The sequence below is a fragment of the Psammomys obesus genome, unplaced genomic scaffold (genome assembly GCF_907164565.1).
Source record: "Psammomys obesus unplaced genomic scaffold, mPsaObe1.curated_primary_1811, whole genome shotgun sequence".
Taxonomy (NCBI): Eukaryota; Metazoa; Chordata; class Mammalia; order Rodentia; family Muridae; genus Psammomys; species Psammomys obesus.
The window spans coordinates 8965282-8987100 of NW_026585609.1; positions in this window are offsets into that span (position 1 = coordinate 8965282).

Below are 21819 nucleotides of genomic sequence, written 5' to 3' on the forward strand. Positions count from 1 at the left end.
TCTTTGTCTGATTTCAGTGTCAGGGTGGTGAGACAGGGGTCCCGAGGGCTTGCTGGTAACACAATCCAGGCAAATGGGTGAGCTCCAGCTTTGGTGGCACAGCCTCAGAAAACAACGTGTTCGACTGAGTGAACATACCCCGTTTCACCTTTTGACCTCCACATCCACACATTCACACACACAGAGAGACACAGAAACAGAGACATACACACTGCTGTTATTTACTTCCACAATCCCTTTTATCAGTATTTCTTCAGAAATATTCTGCTGTAACTATGCAAGCCAAGCCTAATCACTCAAAACTTTAATCCCAGTGTGTGGGAAGCTGAAGTAAAAAGACTGCGGCCAGGCTGAGGCCAGCTTGGGCTACACCGTGAGTTCCAGATCAATCTGGGCTAGGGCTAGATCCTGTTTCAAAAAGTAAGAAATAAATAAGTTCACAATGATGCAATGCTTTCGTAGCGTACTGTGGTTTGCTGTAGCTGCTAATCCTCCCACAGCTACTACTTTCTTCACCACAAGAGGCCTCAGAACCACTTCCTGCTGTCACGGCGCAAACTTTCCACTGTGGGCAGCCCTGGGGCTAGTGGTGTACAACTGAAGTCTCTCTCAGCTTGGTGCAGCCTCAGGAACGGACCCAGCATTTTCAAAGCACTCACCTTAACTGTTGGAGATAACAACAGCCGAAGGATGTCGTTTAGGCTTTTTATCAGTTTTTATTTCCTGTGAGCCGCATTCTCAACAATCAGCACTTCCTCGTCCTCCATCCATTCTCTTGCCAAGCTGCATTTCCATGAACCAGATCCACCCTATCAGCCCCCAAATCACTCACTTGTGAAGCACTTTCGATCACAGCACTTCTGCATGCGATTTTTGTTTTGTTTTGTTTTGTTTTGTTTTTTGTTTTCCTCCACACCAGTAACCAATTCTCCACCTCTGGACATCAACTAAATCTCTAACGACCCAATTAAAAGCTTACATTAATCACCTGATGCTAGTGTCAAACTACATGCTTCAAGAATTTTAAGGTTTCTTGCCCAAAAATCTGTGCTCACTTCAGATAAGTTAGTTTTATGTCGGCTTTGTACAAGCTAGAGTCATTTTGGAAGAGGGAATCTCAGTGGAGAAAATTCCCCCATCAGACTGGCCAGTAAAAAAAAAAAAAAATGTATTTGTTGGTATTTTTAAAAATCTACGTTATTAGGGTTCTTAGACATCTATCTCACTTACAACCCTCATTATACCCCAATCCCTTCCAACCCCTCAACACTAGGTAGAAGAGAAAGAGGGTTAGGGAAAGGGGACGTTGAGTTCTTTTTAGACTACTTCCGTTGATTAGAGGCATTGAGTTCCTTGGGAAGAGTCCAATCGTTGTCTCATCAGGAAATCTCCAGCTTCTTTTTTCCTTTTTTTCTCTCCACCCCTTGATAAACCAGCAGGGGCAGGGGCAGGGCCAGGGGCAGGGGCAGGGGCAGGGGCAGGGGCAGGGGCAGGAGCAGGAGCAGGAGCAGGAGCAGGAGCAGGAGCAGGAGCAGGAGCAGAGGCAGAGTCCAGCAGAAGAAATAGCCCTACCTCTTCTCTTGGGACTCTGGTCTTTTTATACCCTCTCAAGAGTCCCCCAGGATTAAATTGTCTTCAGCTGGCAGAATCAGACTCCTGCCAGAGCCCACGCGCGCGCGCACACACACACACACACACACACACACACACACACACACACACGGCAAATAATCTGCTGCTGTGGGCGTCTTGAAGCAGCCCCATATCCCACACCTGCGATGAAAAGAAAAACATGTTTACATAGTAGGTTGTTTTGTTTTTAAGAAACCAAAACTCTCACTACACCTATGGTGCATTTTCTTAATTGATGCTTGATGTGGAAAGCTCATCTCCCTGTAGACAGTTCCACCACAGGGGTGGGCGCTGCTAGCAAGCCTTGAGGAGAAAGCCGGTAAACAGCATTTTCTCTCGGACTTAGGCCTGTTTCTCAGTTTCTGTTTTTGAGTTCCTTCCCTAATTTCCCTCAGTGACTGTTGCCTGGAAGTGTAAGACGAAATAAACCCTTTCCTCCCACAAGATGCTTTTGGTCAAAAAGTGTTTTATCATAGCAATAGAAACTCTAATTATGACATAGTTCTGACCAACTGACTGTTGGAGCGGACCTTTTCTACCTTATGGGTTCTTCTTTATCCCTTCTGCTTTACCCCCTAACATCACTTAGGAGAGAAACAGGACACAAGGAGAGAGAGGAATTAGGAAAATCCCTGAATCTAAACCCTATTAGCAAACTTCAAACAACCTCCCTAAATGACAAAAAACCTCTGACCTTGCCTCTCAGGGCCCTCACATTTATGTACCTTCTGAAAAGTTCCCAGAATTCCAAATATCACACAGTCTTAGAAATTATCTGCAGCTGGAAAAATCACACTTCTGCTAGAGAAAATCATAGTGAGCTGCTTCAGATACAGCCCCATGTCTCCACACCTGGGATTAAAATGACAACATATTTTTATAATATTTCTTTGTTTTTAAGAAAATCAAAATTTCAAAAATTGTCACTACAAACTATAAATAAGGGTTTTTCTATACCCTCTGTGTTGAGTATGGTGATTGGTTAGGATAATTCTTAGAATTTAAGGGAAATTTATTATAAAGGACATTGTAAAGTAACAGAAATGAAAAGGTATATACAACAACCTCTGGCCAGTCTCTTTGGAGCTGAATATAGCACTCTACTCACACACACTTACTCTCTCTCTCTCTGTCTCACACACACACACATACACACACACACACACACACACACGTATCTATTCATCTTGAAGCTACCTAAACCCTATTTTTTAGAGATTTTATGAAGGATTCATTGTGGGAACAAAGTTGACTGATCCTCATCAATAGTTAAGTCAGTTCCCAATCCTTCTTCCCTCCCCGAAGGATAATGCTAAGACTTAAAGGGCCAATGTTCCAATCACATGGTAGCCTTCTGGCAACTAGTGTTCACCATGAAGCTGTCTAGAGGCCCATCAAAATTCACCTTATTGGTAAAACTTCAGTTATGGTTGAATGGGGCTGGATGTCACCAGCAATCAATAGCCCTCAGACTCCCAACACTCAGGTAATTCTAAGTATCTTACATGTTCCTTCACCCAAAACCAGAGACAAGACCAAACAATAAGAAAATTTTCTATCAGTCTTATTGTTCAAGAAATAAAAACAGAGGAACTTGACAAAAGACCTGAGTCAAAGGAGGTACAATGCCCAGGCTCAGATGGTTTGCATCTTCTGTAGCATGAAGTAAGTGTAAGAGTTAAACAGACATGTTAATGAGTTCAAAGAAGAAAAAGTGAATGGAGTTTCTGTCAATAGCATCCAGGGCTATCTATTGATCAGGCCACGGTACCTGCAGTAGCGCCTCCGTCTACAGATAGACAGACACCAAACTAAAAGCACTGTGAATTTCTAGCTAACAATTCCAAGTGCCCTGATTTCTTACTTGAAAATCGAGTTCACATCAAAGTGGTACTGTCGGCCACACATTCTGCTCCCCATACCTGCTTCCTGCTTCGGAATCTAAGATCATGCATGCTCCTTGGTTGATGTCTCTGTCTCTGTAAGCCCCCATGGGACTGGGTTAGTTGTCTCTCTTGAACTTCTTGTGAGGTTCCTGTACCCTCCAGGTCCTTCCATCTTTCCCCAACCTTTTCCACAGGACCTCCAGAGCTCTACCTCATGCTTGGCTGCAAGTCTCAGCATCTGTCTCTACCCAAGGCTGGCCGGAGCCTGGAGCCTCCCAGATGACAGTCAAGTTAGGCTCCTGTTTGCAAGCATAACAGAACATCATTAACAGTGTCAGGGGTAGGCTCTCTGCCATGGGGTGGGTCTCAGGTTGGGCCTATTATTGGTTGGACTTTCCCTCAATCTCTGTTCCCTCTTTATCCCTGCACTTCTTGTAGGATCAAAGGTTTTGTCAGTGGGTTGTTGTTCCCCTCCTTCCACTAGTCCTGCCTGGCTAGGAGGTGGTCACCTGAGCCTTCATGTTTCCCCCTATTAGGAGTCTCATCTATAGTCACACCCATATCCTCCCAGGTGCCTACCCTGTTGGAGGCCTCTAGCTTGATAATGAGATGATCCCCCTCAGTTTCCATTCTTGTGCCCAGTCCTCTCAGCTCTCACTCTGTTCTCCCCACATCTGATCCCCACCTTTGTTTCCCTCCCCATTCCATCTCCCATCCAGTTCCCTCTCTTCATCCACTTCTGCTGTTTATTCTATTTCTAATTTTGAGTATATTCTGGAACCCTCCCTTGGGCCTTCCTTGTTACTTAGCTTCTTTGGGTCTGTGGATTATAGTTTGGTTATCCTGCACTATGGATCTAATGTCCACCTATAACTGAGTACATACCATGTGTGTCTTTCTGGGTCTGGATTACCACACTTAGGATGATCTTTTCTAGTTCCATCCATTTGCCTGCAAATTTCATGATTTCTTTGTTTTTAATAGCTGAGTAGTATTCCATTGTGTAAATATCCCACAATTTCTGTATCTATTCTTTGGTTGAGGGACATCTAGGTTGTTTCCAGTTTCTGGCTCTTACGAATAAAGTCACTATGAACATAGTTGAGCAAATGTCCTTGTGTGGTGGAGCATCTTTTGGGTTTATGCCCAAATGTGGTATAGCTGGGTCTTGAAGTAGAACTATTCCCAAATTTCTGAGAAAGCACCAGATTGATTTCCAGAGATGTTGTACAAGTTTGCACTCCCACCAGCAATGGAGGAGGGTTCCCCTTTCTCAACATCCTCACCAGCATGTGTTGGCACTTCAGTTTTTTATCTTAGACATTCTGACTGGTGGAAGACAGAATCATAAAGTCATTTTGATTTGCATTACTCTGATGGCTAAGGATATTGAGCATTTCTTTAAGTGCTTCTCAGCCATTTGATATTCCTCTGTTGTGCATTCTCTGTTTAGCTCTGTGCCTCATTTTAAATTGGATTATTTGATTTGTTGATGTTTAATTTCTTAAGTTCTTTGTATGTTTTGGATATTACCCCTCTGTCTGATGTAGGGTTGGTGAAGATCTTTTCCCACTCTGTAGGCTGCCATTTTTTCTATTGACAGTGTCCTTTGACTTACAGAAGATTCTCTGTTACATGAGATCCCATTTATTAATTGTTGATCTCAGAGCCTGTGCTGTTGGTATTCTGTTCAGGAAGTTGTCTCCTATGCCTATGAGATAGAAGCAGTCATCAAAAGCCTCCCAACCAAAAGGAGCCCTAGTTTTAGCACAGAATTTTACTACTTCCAAAGAAAAACTAATACCAATACTCCTCAAACTATTCCACAAACTAGAACCAGGAGAAACATTGCCAAAGTCATTCTATGAAGCCACAGTCAGTCTGATACCTAAATCAAAGACCTAAAAAATTTCAGACCAATCTACTTATAAACATTGATACAAAAATACTCAATAAAACCAAATCCAGGAACACATCAAAAATATAATCTACTGTGATCAAGTAGGCTTCATTCCAGGAATGCAGTGATGGTTGAACATATGAAAATTCATCAATGTAATCCACCATATAAACAAACTAGAAGAAAAAAACCACATGATCATCTCATTAGATGCTGAAAAGGCCTTTGACAAAATCCAACACCCCTTCATGTTTAAAGTCTTGACGGGATCAGGGATATAAAGTGCATACCTAAACACAATAAAGGTGGTATACAGCAAGCCAATAGCCAACAACAAGTTAAATGGAGAGAAACTTAAAGCATTCTTGCTAACATCAGGGACAAGACAAGACTACCCACTCTCACTATAACTCTTCAATATAGTACTTGAAGTTCTAGCTCGAGCAATAAGACAAGTAAAGGAGATCAAGAGGACATGAATTGAAAGAGAATAATCAAAGTATTGCTATTGACAGATCATAAGATAGTATACATGAGTGACCCCCAAGATTCTACCAGAGAATGCCTATGGCTGAAATAACACCTTCAGCAAAATGTCTGGCTACAAAATTAACTCAAAAAAGTCAGTAGCCCTCCTTTATACAAGTGACAAAGGGGCTGAGAAAGAAATTAGGGAAACAACAAACTCCACAATAGCAACAAATAATATATATTATCTTAGTGTAACTCTAACCAAGCAAGTGAAAGACCTGTATGACAAGAACTTCAAGTCTTTGAAGAAAGAAATTGAAGAAGAAAATGGAAAGATTTTCCATGCTTGTGGATCAGTAGGAATTACATAATAAAAATGGCCATCCTGCCAAAAGCAATCTACAGATTCAATGCAATTCCTACCAAAATTCCTATACAATTTTTTGTGGACCTGGAAAGATCAACCATTAACTTCATTTGGAAAACTAAAAGACCCAGGATAGCAAAAAAAAAAAATATCCTGTAAAAGATACAAGATAAAAGAACTTCTGCTGGCATCAACATCCCTGATTTCAAACTATACTAGGGGAGCAATAGTAATAAAAACTGCATGGTATTGGCATAGAAACAGACAGGTTGGTCAATGGAACAGAACTGAAGACCAAGAAGTAAACTCACACTCCTATGAGAACTTGATTTTTGACAAAGAAACCAAAATTATACACTGGAAAAAAGAAAGCATCTTCAACAATTGGTGCTGGTCTAACTGGATGTCTGCATGTAGAAAAATGCAAATAGATCCCTATTTATCACCCTGCAAAAATTTCAAGTCCAAATCAGTCAAATATCTTGCCATAAAACCAAGACTCTAAATCTATTAGAAGACAAGTAGGGAAAAGTTTGGAATATTCTTATCTTATGATTCAGCAAACAAACAAACACAAACAAAAAATCCAAACAAACAAACAAAAAACTTGAATTCAAGAATTAAAGTTTTAAGGCTAAACTTAACAGGGATAAAACTGTAGAATTCTATTTTTTATAAAAGCTATTAACTTGTAAACTGTTAAAGATAATTAAGACAAACAAATGAATAGTCGCCTTATAAATTATCATATTCCTTACAAATGTAATTCATTTACAGGAACAAGCTTTATTTAGCCTCCTGTGCATGCTTCAAGGTTAACTCTCGAAGAAGTAACTAAAAACAAGTAAAGTTTATTAAAAACCGGGTATATTTTATAGACAGCCTCAAAACTTTTCAGAGATATGCTGAATATGACATTTAAAATGTTATTGGAAAAGCTTATTATGACAGAGATTCCAGCTCCTAATAACAACCCTAAGGTCTTCAAAGAAGACAGATAGAGTATGACTACTCCACCATTAGCGGTAATGCTAACCACTGGGAAAAACTGCCTCCTGCCTTGCCTGCCTCCAGGACCCTGTGGAGACTCTTGGCTTGACAGCTGTCTTGCAATCTGCAGGCCACAGTAGCACAAATCCCGGAGCTCACTGTAGCTGTCTCCTAGACTCCACAGCAGTACCTCAGGAATCACACTCTACCACCCTATTCCACAGATCACATCAGTTGTCTCCAAGGGTGAAGTACCAGAGGGTATGCAACAAGGAAAAGGGAAGCCAAGGCTGGCCTGGGAAAAACAACACAGAGTGAGAAGGGACCAGGGTGACAGCAAGGGAAGGATGAAAACTCTGAGGTTAGAAAGCCTAAGCAAGTACCTGCCACCCAGAGAAAGTAATTCCTCATCTCATGCCATCATAGGGGAACCTAGCTCTGCCCCCACAAAGGTGTTCCAGTAAGCAAGATGTCCACATCCTTCCAAGGTGTGGACCACAGAAAGCTCTGGGGGTGGGGGGTTGAATTCCCTAACCACAAGCAGTGGATTCTATTTCGCCAAGGGGACCCAGAGTCCCAAAGCAGGAAGTTTACAAGTCCATCTTGTCTGAAAGGTCACACAGTCTCCAACTGAGCAGTCTGCTGAGTGAAGGTTTCTTCTCGTTACCTGTAGAACAAATCGTAGCCTTGGGGGAATGCATTTCACATATAAAAACCAGGCCTTACTTTTTTAGCAGTATTTTATCAACTGATTGAAAAGGCAAACTCACGGGCTTGCTAACAGGCTTCATATTACAGAATAAACAGGCTTCAGATGAAATTCTTACTTTTTAAAGGAACTTGCTTTAAAAAGACTGCTCTTAGTAATAAAACCATTATGTATATCTAATGATAAAAATGTTGATAAAAAGTTTAAGGTTTATATAAATTACAAAGGTCTAAAAGTAATTCAAATCATAAGCATCTGCAGATATGAAGTCTAAACAAATTGCGGGAATCTAAAAAAAACCGACTTGATGTATATAAATATAAATTTATATACTAATATACTATATAGTATATTTATATACTATGCTATTATTATGCTAAGATTTCAAAAGTTCAGAGTTTTAGCATTAACCAATGAAGTTCTGAGAAACTGACTTCTGACTACTTTTACAGAAATAACGTGAAAAACAAAACAGCATATTGCACCTAGCGAAAATAATTTGGAAGAACTACCAGACGAGGAATTCAAAAGAATATACATTCAAAATAAGTGTGTTCAAGCCATTCAAAGAAGACATGAATAAACTCCAAAAGCACAAAAATGAAAAGATAAATTAGATAAGGAAGTCCATTCTAGACATGAAAATGGAAGTACAATTGTTGAAGAAAATCCAAACTGAAATTATGCTCTAAATGAAAACCTCAATAAGACAAATAAAATATTCAGTGAAAAGCTTCACCAATAGAACATGCATAGCAAATACAGTCAGGGATGGAAGACAAGGTAGGAGAATTGGAGCTCAGTGAGGCCAAGGCTAAATTTAAAAAGAAGACACAAACAAAGCGAGCTGTGTGACACCCTATAAACACCTAAGTTTTGGATTACAAGAAGAGAAGAGAAAGAATGCCACAACACAGGCAGAGGGATTATTTTCATCAAAATCACAAAAGAAAATGTCCCAAACCTATAGAAAGGGATGCCCATCCAGGTACAAAAGGACTACAGGATACCAAATAGTCAGGACTGGAAAAGAAGCTCCCCATAACATGTTAGAGCTAAAACACTAAAAACACAGAGTTTTAAAAGGATATTAAAAGCTGTCAGCATTAAAGGTCAAGTCACTTATGAGGCCAGGTCCATTTGAGTACAACTGAAACAGACCAAAAACAAGCCAAGTAACATTATTGATACCAACAATACAGAAAAGAAAAAGGTGGTAGTCTGAAGTAGCAGGTGTTGGTCCAGATTCATTCTTCCCTTGGTGAAAAGATGGAGCAGCATTCCCCCAAGGCTACGATTTGTTCCACAGGTAACGAGAAGAAACCTTCACTCAGCAGACTGCTCAGTTGGAGACTGTGTGACCTTTCAGACAAGATGGACTTGTAAACTTCCTGCTTTGGGACTCTGGGTCCCCTTGGCGAAATAGAATCCACTGCTTGTGGTTAGGGAATTCAACCCCCCACCCCCAGAGCTTTCTGTGGTCCACACCTTGGAAGGATGTGGACATCTTGCTTACTGGAACACCTTTGTGGGGGCAGAGCTAGGTTCCCCTATGATGGCATGAGATGAGGAATTACTTTCTCTGGGTGGCAGGTACTTGCTTAGGCTTTCTAACCTCAGAGTTTTCATCCTTCCCTTGCTGTCACCCTGGTCCCTTCTCACTCTGTGTTGTTTTTCCCAGGCCAGCCTTGGCTTCCCTTTTCCTTGTTGCATACCCTCTGGTACTTCACCCTTGGAGACAACTGATGTGATCTGTGGAATAGGGTGGTAGAGTGTGATTCCTGAGGTACTGCTGTGGAGTCTAGGAGACAGCTACAGTGAGCTCCGGGATCTGTGCTACTGTGGCCTGCAGATTGCGAGACAGCTGTGAGCTCCGGATTTGCTACATACTTTTAATCAATCTTTTATTTTTTTAACTTTAACTCTATTGATAACTAATAAAAAAATACAGTAAACTCAATTGCACTTGACCCAACCTTATCATTCTAATTTCCCTCTGACTCAGAGGCATTTAGGTTTGCTAGCTAATGGATTAATTCCACATGGAAATCAGAGATACCTTGACTTGGGTGAAGGAGACAGAAAGGTGTCTCTTATAAAGAAACTTTTCTTTAGGACAGAAACCTTCTGAAGACCAACTTAATAAACAGAACTATCCAGCAAAATTAGATTTTGAAAAAGGTGAATTTTTTTGAAATGGTTTTGACATATTCATTATAGTCAGTATATACTCAGTAGTTGTTAAGCTTCTGTTTTGTTCAATAAATAAAATAGGGAGGGGCTGGAGAGATGGCTCTGAAGTTAAAAGTGCTCACTGCTCTAGCTAAGGAGCTGAGCAGAGTTCCAAGCACCTGCATTCAGGGTCTTAAAATTGCCTCTAATGCTAGCTCCATGGACCCTCTGGCCTCCTCAAGTACTTGCACTGATGCGCACGCGCACACATACACACACTTTAAAAATAAAATAAATACTATAATTAATAAAATAATACCCTTTTAGACAATGAAGTTTCTAATCCTGAAGCAATCTGTAACAAGGGAGCCTGCATGAAATACCATTGTTGGTGGGTTGGTGAACAGTGAGGAAAGAAGATGAGATGGAACATACATGCAGACTGACTTCTAGTCTGAAAACTGATAAAAATCCTAGTTTTACTTCCAGTGTGTGTGTGGCAGACTGAGAAACTGTCACAATTCCCACGGAAAGTCCCCTCTTCCCAGCAGAGCGAAAAGGAGAGAAAACACTGTGGACACACAGCTTCTCCTTTCACTGTGGACTTGAAGATGTTGCGTAATCAGGCTACCTTCCCAGGACTTCTCAAAAACCGCCTCCTCCCAAACCTGCACAGTCAGCCATTTCCTGCCAGCCAGCCAGCCAGAGACCTATGGGACCTTAACTGCATTGTAGAGTTCTGTGTTTTATAGAATGAACACAACCAGACTTTGCTCAATCAGGCCTCACTCATGTGCAAAAATAAAGTGAAACAAAACTGGTCTTATATCTTCAAAAGCATTTGTTTTTCTGAAGTTAATATGAAATAAAATTTGGCCATAAAAAGGGGCTGAATATGTAGTGGACCCATGGATTCTGTATGTCAGATGAAGTTCATGGGTGGAGGAGAATTTAAAATGAATAAAACAGCCCTACAGAAGATACTAGATGGTAAACTCCAATCCAACGAAAACAACTACACCCAAGAAAACACAGGCTATAGATAACCTCACAACAAAAAATTAGAAGAAAACAAGCACTGAAACACGGTTATACCACCAACAATAAAAGGAACTAACATTCATTGGTCAATATTATCTATCAATATTAATGGACTGAACTCTCCAGTAAAAAGACACAGACTAACAGAGTGATTGCAGAAACAGGATCCAACATTCTGCTGAATCCAAGAAACACACCTCTGCAACAAAGATAAACACTACCTCAGAGTAAAGGGCTGGAAAAATGTTTTTCAAGCAAATGGACCCAGAAAACAAGTGGAGTAGCTATCCTAATATCTAATAAAATAGACTTTTAACCAAAATTAATCAAAAAAGATGAGGAGGGGCACTTCATGCTCATCAAAGAAAAAATCCGCCAGGAGGACATCAAAATCCTGAACATCTATGACCCAAATACAAGAACACCTATATTTGTAAATGAAACATTAAAGCTTAAATCACACATTGATCCCAACACCTTAATAGTGGGAGGCTTCAACAGTCCACTCTCACCAAGGGACAGATCATCTAGACAGATGCTAAATAGGGAAATAATGATGCTTACAGAGGTCCTAATTCAAAGGGACCTAATAGCTGTCTACAGAACTTTTTACCCAAACTCAAAGGAATATATCTTCTTTTCAGCACCTCATGGAACCTTCTCAAAAATTGACCATATAGTTGGGCACAAAGCAAGCCTCAACAGATACAAGAAGATTGAAATAATCCCTTGTATCCTATTAGACCACCAAGCCTAAAACTAGACATCATCAATAACAGAAAAAACAAAAAGCCTACAGACACATGGAAACTAAACAACTCTCTACTCAATGACAGCTTGCTCAGAGAAGAAATAAAAAAAAAGAAATTAGAGACTTCCTAAAATTCAATGAAAATGAAGACACAACTTACCCAAACTTATGGGACACAACGAAAGCAGTGCTAGGAGGAAAGATCATAGCACTAAGTGCCTCCAGAAAGAAGTCTGAGACATCTCATACAAGCAATTTAATGGCACACCTAAAAGCCCTAGGGGGAAAAAAAAAAAGAGGAGTAGACAATTGGAATTAATCAGACTCAGAGCTGAAATCAATGATTTAGAAACAAAGAAAACAATAGAAAGAATCAATGAGACCAAGAGCTGGTTCTTTGAGAAAATCAACAAGATAGACAAACCCTTAGCCAAACTAACTAAAAGGCAGAGAGAAACTATCCAAATCAGCAAAATCAGAAATGAAAAGGGGACATAACAATAGACACTGAGGAAATCCAAACAATCATTAGGTCTTACTACAAAAGCTTATATGCCGCAAAATTTGAAAATCTAAAAGAAATGGGCAATTTTCTTGATAGATTCCATTTACCAAAATTAAATCAAGATCAGGTAAGTAGATTGAATACTCCTATATCCCCCCAAAGAAATAGAAGCAGTCATCAAAACTCTCCCTTCCAAAAGAAGCCCAGGGCCAAATGGTTTCAGTGCAGAATTCTACCAAACCTTCAAAGAAGAGCTAACTCCAATTCTTTTCAAACTATTCCACAAAACAGAAAGAGAGGAACATTACCAAACTCATTCTATGAAGTCACAGTCACCTTGTACCTAAACCACACAAAGAACCAACAAAAAAGAGAACTTCAGACCTATCTCCCTTATGAACATTGATGCAAAAATACTCAATAAAAGACTTGCAAATCGATTCCAAGAACACATAAAAGATATCATCTACCATGACCAAGTCAGCTTCATCCCAGGCATGCAGGCGTGGCTCAATGTACAGAAATCCATTAATGTAATTCACCATAAACAAACTGAAGGAGAAAATCCACATGATCATCTCCTTAGATGCTGAAAAAGCATTTGACAAAATCCGACACCCATTCATGTTTAAAGGCTTGGAGAGATCAGAGATACAAGGCACATACCTAAAAATAGTAAAGACAATATACAGCAAGCCTATAGCCAAAATCAAACTAATTGGAGAGAAATTTAAATCAATCCCACTGAAATCAGGGACAAGGGAAGGCTGTCCACTCTCTCCATATCTCTTCAACATAGTTCTTGAAATCCTAGCTGGAGCAATAAAACAACTAAAGGAGATCAAGGGATACAAATTGGAAAGGAAGAAGTCAAAGTATCCCTATTTGCAGACAATTTGATAGTTTACATGAGTGACCCCCAAAATTCAACCGGAGAACTACTTCAGCTGGTAAACACCTTCAGCAAAGTAGCTGGATACAAAATTAACTCATAAAAATCAGTAGCCCTCTTGTATATGAAAGACAAAAGGGCTGGAAATGAAATTAGGGAAACAACACCCTTCAAAATAGCTACAAGTAACATAAAGTACCTTCGTGTGACTCTAACCAAGCAAGTGAAAGACCTGTTTCCAAAAACTTCAAGTCTCTTAAGAAAGAAATTGAAAAAGATATCAGAAGATAGAAAGATCTCCCATGCTCTTGGATCAGTAAGATTAACATAGTGAAAATGGCCATCCTGCCAAAAGCAATCTACAGACTCAATAAAAATCCCATCAAAATACCAACACAATTCTTTATAGACCTTGAAAGAACAATTCTCAACTTCATATGGAAAAACAAAAAATTCAGACTTGCCAAAACAGTCCTGTACAACAACAGATCATCTGGAGGTATCTCCATCCATGATCTCAAGCTGTACTACAGAGCAATAGTAATAAAAACTGCATAGTACTAGCATAGAAACAGAATTGTGACTCAATGGAATCTAATTGCAGACCCAGAAATAAACCCACACACATATGGATACTTGATTTTTTTAAAAAGAAGCCAAAACCGTCTAATGGAAAAAAGAAAGCATCTTCAACAAATAGTGCTGGTCCAACTGGATGCCTACATGAAGAAAAATGAAAATAGATCCATATATATCACCCTGCAGAAAAATAAAGTCCAAGTGAATCAAAGACTTCAACATAAAACCAGACACACTAAATCAGTTAGAAGAAAAAGTGGAGAAGAGCCTTGAATTCATTAGTACATTAGTACAGAATACTCACAGTACAGGTTCTAAGATTAACAATCAACAAATGGTACCTCATGAAACTGAAAAGCTTCTCTAAAGCAAAGGACACTGTCATCAGAACAAAACGACAGCCTACAGACTGGGAAAGGATCTTCACCAACCCTATATCTGACAGAGGGCTATTATCCAGAATATATAAAAAAAACCTCAAGAAGTTAAAAAGCAACAAATCAAATAATCCAATTAAAAAATGGGGTACAGAGCTAAACAAAAAATTCTCTATAGAGGAATATTGAATGGTAAAGAAACACTTAAAGAAATGTTCAATATCTTTAGTCATCAGAGAAATGCAAATCAAAACGACCCTGAGATTTCACCTTACACCCATCAGAATGGCTCAGATCAAATACTCAAGTGACAATGCATGCTGGAGAGGATGTGGAGAAAGGGGAACCCTCCTCCACTGCTAGTGGGAATGTAAATTTGTACAACCACTTTGGAAATCAATCTGGCTCTTTCTCAGACAATTAGGAATAGTGCTACCTTAAGATCCAGCTATAGCACTCCTGGGCATATATCTAAAAGATGCTCAAGTATACAGAAAGGACATTTGCTCAACCATGTTCATAGCAGCTTTATTCATAATAGCCATAGCCTGGAAACAACCCAGATGCCCCTCAGCTGAAAAATGCAAACAGAAATTGTGGTACATTAACACAATGGAACACTACTCAGCTATTAAAAACAAGGAAATCATGAAATTTGGAGGCAAAATGTGGGATCTGGAAAAGATCATCCTGAGTGAGGTATCCCAGAAGCAAAAAGACACACATAGTATATATTCACTTATAAGTGGATATTAGACATATTATATATAGGGCAAACATACTAAAATCTGTACACTTAACGAAGCTAGCAAGAAGAAGGACCCAAGGTAAGATGATCAATCTTCACTCAGAAAGGCAAATGGGATGGGCATCAGAAGAGGGAGAAAACAGGAAACAGGACAGGAGCCTACCATAGAGGGCCTCTGAAAGACTCTACCCAGCAGTGTATCAAGGCAGATGCTTAGACTCATAACCAAACTTTAGGCAGAGTACAGGGAATCTTATGAAAGAAAGGGGAGACAGAAAGACCTGGAGAGGACAGGAGCTCCACAAGGAGAGCAACAGAACCAAAAAATCTGGGCCCAGGGGTCCTTTCTGCAACTGATACTCCAACCAAGGACCATGCATGAAGATAACCTAGAACCCCTGCACAGATATAGCCCATGGCAGCTCAGTCTCCAAAAGTGTTCCCTGGTAAGGGGAGCAGGGACTGTCTCTAACATGAAGTCAGTGTTTGGCTCTTTGATCACCTCCCCCCGAAGGGGGAACAGCTTTACCAGGCCACAGAGGAAGACAATGAAGCCAGTCCCAATGAGACCTGATAGACTAGGGTCAGATGGAAGGGGAAGAGAACCTCCCCCATCAGTGGACTTAGATAGGGGCATGGGAGGAGATGAGGGAGAGAGGTGGAATTAGGAGGGAATGAAAGAGGGGCTACAGCTGGAATAGAAAGTAAATAAACTGTAATTAAATTAAAAATAATTAAAATGAATAAAGGATGCACCAAACTAGAGCCCTCCTCCTGAGCCTTCCATGTAACTGGCTCATCCTGGAACTGAGATCATAAGTAGCTGTCTTTTATGCTGGCAAGCTTATTGTTTATACCAGATGCAGAAAACTCTTCTCCCCAACTAGGAGGCAGTTTGTATCAATTTCAAACTATGCATCGATAAGTTCCAATTTTAACACTTGAAAAGACTCTAAAATAGGTGAGATTTAGATTCTTGAACACAGGGTCTAAAATAGCAGGGGGGTGTATGTATTAAGAATACATTTAAACAGATGTATGGAGAATCTACAAAGATCTAGAAGAGATGAACATACACATCTACGGCTGCAAATAGAACTGTGTCTGAGATTGAGAAGTTACTATGTAATAAGACACAAACAGAACACTGGAGTGTCTATGCTGCAAGCATCATGGTGACGAGAACAGCAAGGACAAAAGTAGGCTGCTTTCTGGTAAAGAAGCCTACGTTTCTGTCTCTGGCAGGAGCAGGGTGTCCCTGAGTTTGACTGAGGCTTCCTCTTGCATTGGGCAGGCATGAATGCAGGGGTTAGGTAGGAAGCCAGGCACGGATAGTCAGACAACACTTTGCATGCAGGTTTAAATATCATTTTTTTCCCATTCCAGCCCAGAGCCTATAAAGGGTTGCAGCATGTGTAACAGAGCTGACAATGACAGCTACATCCAGCCTTTTTAGTATGATAGCTTTTCATTCAAACCTCCTCAAATGTCAGAAAATATTTTCTGTTTTTTTTTTTTTAATGTTTATTTGTCATTTTTTATCTTTATATGAGTGGTCTATCTGCCCATACATTTCATGTCAGAAGAGGGTACCAGATCTCATTTTAGATGGTTGTGAGCCACCATGTGAGTGCTGGGAATTGAACTCAGGAGGGCTGGAAGAGCAAGCAGTACTCTTAACCTCTGAGGCATCTCTCCAAGCCCCAGAAAATATTTTCAGAACATTGGGCAATGCCTCAGGCTAAATTTCTCCCATATGTTTATATGGAAGAAAGTCCAAGCAATAGAACTGATGTTACAAAGGATTTACTAATAGACTTGCTTAGGCAACATTAAGTCAGACAAACTAGATTCACTAAGGGGCTATTTCTCCAAAATACTTCAAAGATAAATAGCATACTAACCTGTTAGAAAAGACTGTTAAAGATAGATAAAATTTATGATGCTAGAGTGTAAATTTTGTTGACTAGGATTGGCTGACTAGCAGCCATTAGACTCCATTCTGACAATAAATAAGACAACCCTGACTTGGAACCAACCATTAGGCTCATTTCTTTTTCAGAGAACATACCTCTAATGGGCAGCTAAAGGGGACAACCCAGAGAGACTACCATCCATAAGTCCTTAATGGTATAAAGCCCTCATCCCATTAACTTCTTTTTAAAAAGTATAATTCTGCCAAGTAAGCAAGAAAAATCTGGGTATCAAATATTTAAAAAGAATAGCACTGGTGTAGTAAGAAATAATTCTGGCAACTTCTCTGCTGTGTAAATCTCCCATCTTTGCATGCAGCCAGAATTTCAAGTTCTTGTCTCTGTTTAAATTGATTAAAGTGTAACCTTGAGCTGGAACCTAAAAGCTTTGATTTAAGGATGACTGAGTATGTGGAATGTATATGTGAAATGTGTATGAATTAGTAAAATCTTTTGTTCAGTGCTGGCTCCTCTTTGGGGACTAGCCAGAGTCAGACATGTGCTACCATTAAGGGTTTTGGTTTTTGGTTTTGTTTCCTTATCTCTACTGAGTGTGTAGAGTGAATTATCATTGGATGAGCAGTTCTGCTTTTATATAGGAAACATTCAATGTGAGTCTTTCCTGTCAAATGCTTATATCAAACATAAAACTTACATTTACAACAAAAAATCAAACCTTTTTTGTATCTCCCCCACCTGATATGACTTCTATAAGAATGTTTTAAACCTCCTCCAACCTGGTAAAACCTTTGTTTACAGAAAGCCTGCTCCCTCCCCATCCCAACACACACACACACACACACACACACACACACACACACAAACACACACACACACATATATACATGCACACACATTTCAAAAACATCATGGCCTAGAGCAGTGACCTCCTTATCCTTTTTCCATTCCCTGTGTGCCAATTCTTCTAACAATAGCCAATCAAATAAGACGGTAACGATAGAGTCTGAAGGTTCTGAGTTACTGATGAAAACAGCTTCATAGAAAAGGAATAGCTTCATCTTGCACTGGCCTAGCCTGAAGAGGTAATGAGGTTACCAAGGACAGAAATGCAGGCTGCTCTCTGATAAAAGAGACTTCTGCAATAGAGAGGACTAAATCTTTGACTACCCAAATGTTGATGCTCTGACCAAGACTTGCTCAGCACCAACCTGAATATGTAAAATTTGCTCCCATTGGATTTTGTAGCAGGAAAATGAATGATTCAGAAACAAAACTCAAGCCATTTTTTTGGGTGTTTTCAAATACATCAACTGAGCAGCAATCCAGTGTCATATAGTGAAATGAGCCCTCGACATAAAATATATGTTGAATGTTTTAATAAATGACGAGTTTCGATGGGTGTAAGATGAAATCTTACGGTCGTTTTGATTTGCATTTCCCTGATGGCTAATGAGGTTGAGTATTTCTTTAAGTGTTTCTCTGCCATTCGATATTCCTCTGCAGAGAATTCTCTGTTTAGCTCTGTACCCCATTTTTTAATTGGATTACTTGGTTTTTTGCTGTTTAACTTCTTTAATTCTTTATATATACTGGATATTAGCCCTCTGTCAGATATAGGGTTGGTGAAGATCCTTTCCCAATCTGTAGGCAGTTGTTTTGTTCGGAGGGAATCATAGGAAAGAAGTGGGAAACAGTAAGATCTGGAGCAGACAGGAACTCTACAAGGAGAGCAACAGAACCAAAAAATCTGAGCACAGGGGTCTTTCCTGAGACTGATATTCCAACCAAGGACTATGCATGGGGATAACCTAAGACCCCTGCACAGATGTAGCCCATGGCAGTTCAGTATCCAAGTGGGTTCCATTGTAATAGGAACATGGACTGTCTCTGACATGAACTGATTGGGCTGCTCTTTAATTACCTCCCCCTGAGGGGGAAGCAGCCTTGCCAGGCCACAGAAGAAGACAATGCAGCCACTCCTGATGAGACCTAATTGACTAGGATCAGAAGGAAGGAAAAGAAGACCTCCCCTATCAGTGGCCTTGGGGAGGGGCATGCATGCAGAGGCTGGAGGAAGGGAGGGATTGAGGCGGGAAGAGGGAGAGAACCACAGGGGGGATACAAAGTGAATAAAGTGTAATTAATAAAAAAAATGATGAGTTTTTTTAAAGTACAGTAATTAGTATTCACAATGATATCTATGGGACTAAAAGAAAAACAATACATCCTTTCATATTCCACCTGTAGAGCTTAAAACACAGGACAGTAGCTATTACTTTACCACTGAGCATGAGTTATTTACTTATGTGATTCTTAATCACAGGGATCCAAAGCTTCCCACGAAACCTGCTTATATGTTTGCACTTGGCTCTTATTTTAATTTTATTTAGGTGTCTCTGAATATGCGCATACATGTGCAGGTGCACGTGGAGGTCAGACGAAGGCGTCAGACGCCCTGGCACTAGCATTATTGGTTCTGAGTGGCATGACCTATATAGGGGCAACCCAATTCTGGTCCTCTGCCGGAGCGGCAAGAACCCTTAACCACTGAGCCATCTCCCCAGCAAGCCCTAAGTGCTTAATTCAAAGTGAATAAACGCATAAATAACTTTTTAATACAGAAACAAGTTTATACAATTTGATGGAACTGACATCCCACCTAATGGAATACTATGCTTTGCTGCACTACATTGCTTAGATTTCATTTTATGTGTATGGGGTTTTGCCTACATGTACGTTTGTGCACCGTGTGTGTGCCTGGTCTGTGCGGAGAACGTCAGATCCTCTGGTGCTGGGAAGTGAGCCCAGGTCCTCTGGAAGAGCCACAGCTGAGCTGAGCTATCTTTCTGGTCCTTCTTTAGTATTATGAAATGCATTTCTCATACCCAGTAGCTGCTATTCCTTGTTAAACTTGAAGGGAAGTGCTGGGTTGGTTGGGCAAGAATGTGGGGGTACAACCACCTTTTTTTCCCCTGGCTTAGAATGAAATTTTTTCACCTGGAAGATTTTATATGTTGACTTTCAAACAACAGGGATTTAGGAAGATATCAGAAGGGTCTGTCTACATATAAAAGCCAAAGTAATATGTATGTATGAAGAGTCCACAAATAAACCTTACCTTCTCTGTGAGAAGGGGTGACTATTTCAAATGCAAATGAGAATGTAAATAAGGGAATGGCAGAGAGTGGCTTTCCCCATGGGATGGAGCAGTTAAGGGTTCTGAGATGTCAGAAGTAGCTTTCCAGGGCACTTCCACTTCTCACCTGTGCACTTGGAGTTTTTCCCTAACATTATTATGGTTTCGCTTCTCTTCCCCTTTCTTACCTGACCCGCAATGGTTTGGACTTCTCTAAGTCCTGAGGTTTGGGGTTGCTAGCTCAGCTGTCACTCCCCTCCCATTTTCTAATAGCTGTGCATATATTAATCACTCACTGCTTGTTACTTCCGATCCAGCAGAGGACGGAAGTGCAGTGATGAGAGCTGGGCTGTGAGAGAACATCAGAATACCTCTGGGAACATCTTGCTTTTGCAGAGTCAGCACTTGGATAGTCAACAACTCTGAGAAAGGAGTAACTCAGGTAGGAAAAACGGTGGAGAGGACTCCTGTGAGGATTTGGGACCTGGCCTGGCATAGGAATGCCTTTGAAAAAGAAGGTTTCTTGTTTTCTCTTAAATTTCTGTGGCTCACTGTTGGAACTCTGAACTGAATGAATGGCTTAGAGAAACCTAACAAGCAAATCTCAAAGTAACAAAATGGCGTAGTTTCAGATTGGAAATAACCACGTGGGTGCTGTAGAGTGATGCAGGGATTAGCTTATCAATTGATAAGTAGTAAACATTTCTGATAATTAGTAAGTAACTCTTTATTTAGCAGGATATAATTTGCCCCCTCTTCCAAAATAAAATTCAGGGTTTGCTAGTCAAAAACAGATCAAAAGGAGATTTCAACACCATTCTCAAAATTGAAGGGAAAGTGGAGAGGAGAAAATTTCAAGAGAGATTTATACTTTTTAGGTACCTGGGGAGTAGTGGGAATAACTTAGTTTGAAATAAAGGAAGTGAACAGAAAACAGTACAAACACAAACAAATCCTTAATTTAGAATTAAAATAGATTTGTTTCTTAGAAGAATGGCCAAGCCTAGGAGCATCGAATTGGGGACTGTAAAAGGGGCTGAAACACTCATTTACTTTTTCAGGCATTTGTATTTGTTTTTATTTCATGTGTATAAGTGCTTTGCTTACATGTATGTAAGTGTACCACATGTGTACAGTGTCCAATGTGCCAGAACAGAGCAGCAGACCTCCGGAAGTAGAGTGGATAATTCGGATAATTGTGGGCTCAGGTTCAATTCCCAGGCCCTACATGGCAGCTCCCAACCATCTCCAACTCCAGAGGATCTGATGTATTCCTCTGCCCCCTGCAGGCACCAGGCACACGTATAGAATAGTATGTATATGTATATTATGGTATGGTATGGTATGGTATAGTATAGTGACCTGTCATACATTTAGATAAAACACCATACACATAAAATTTCTAAAACGCCATGCTGCGAGTCAAATGCAATACTCCCAAATGCAATACTCCACGGAATGATTTTCAGTACTCCAGGTGGGTATTGGCAATAAGTCTCCGTAAGAGCAGCCGGTAGCTTCTGGCCATTGAGCCATCTATCCAGCCCCTCAATTACTCTTTCTGCTAAGTATTTAGTGACAATCGCTGGGGTCAGTTCTCCTTCTCTCCTCAAGCTCAGTCTCTTTGAAAGAGATGAACAAGGAAGCACCCTTCACTGTGAGAAGGCCCGTGGTCCCATAAGGTGCAGCCGCGTGACAGTGTCAGGTTGACAAAGGTAGTAGGCCTAGG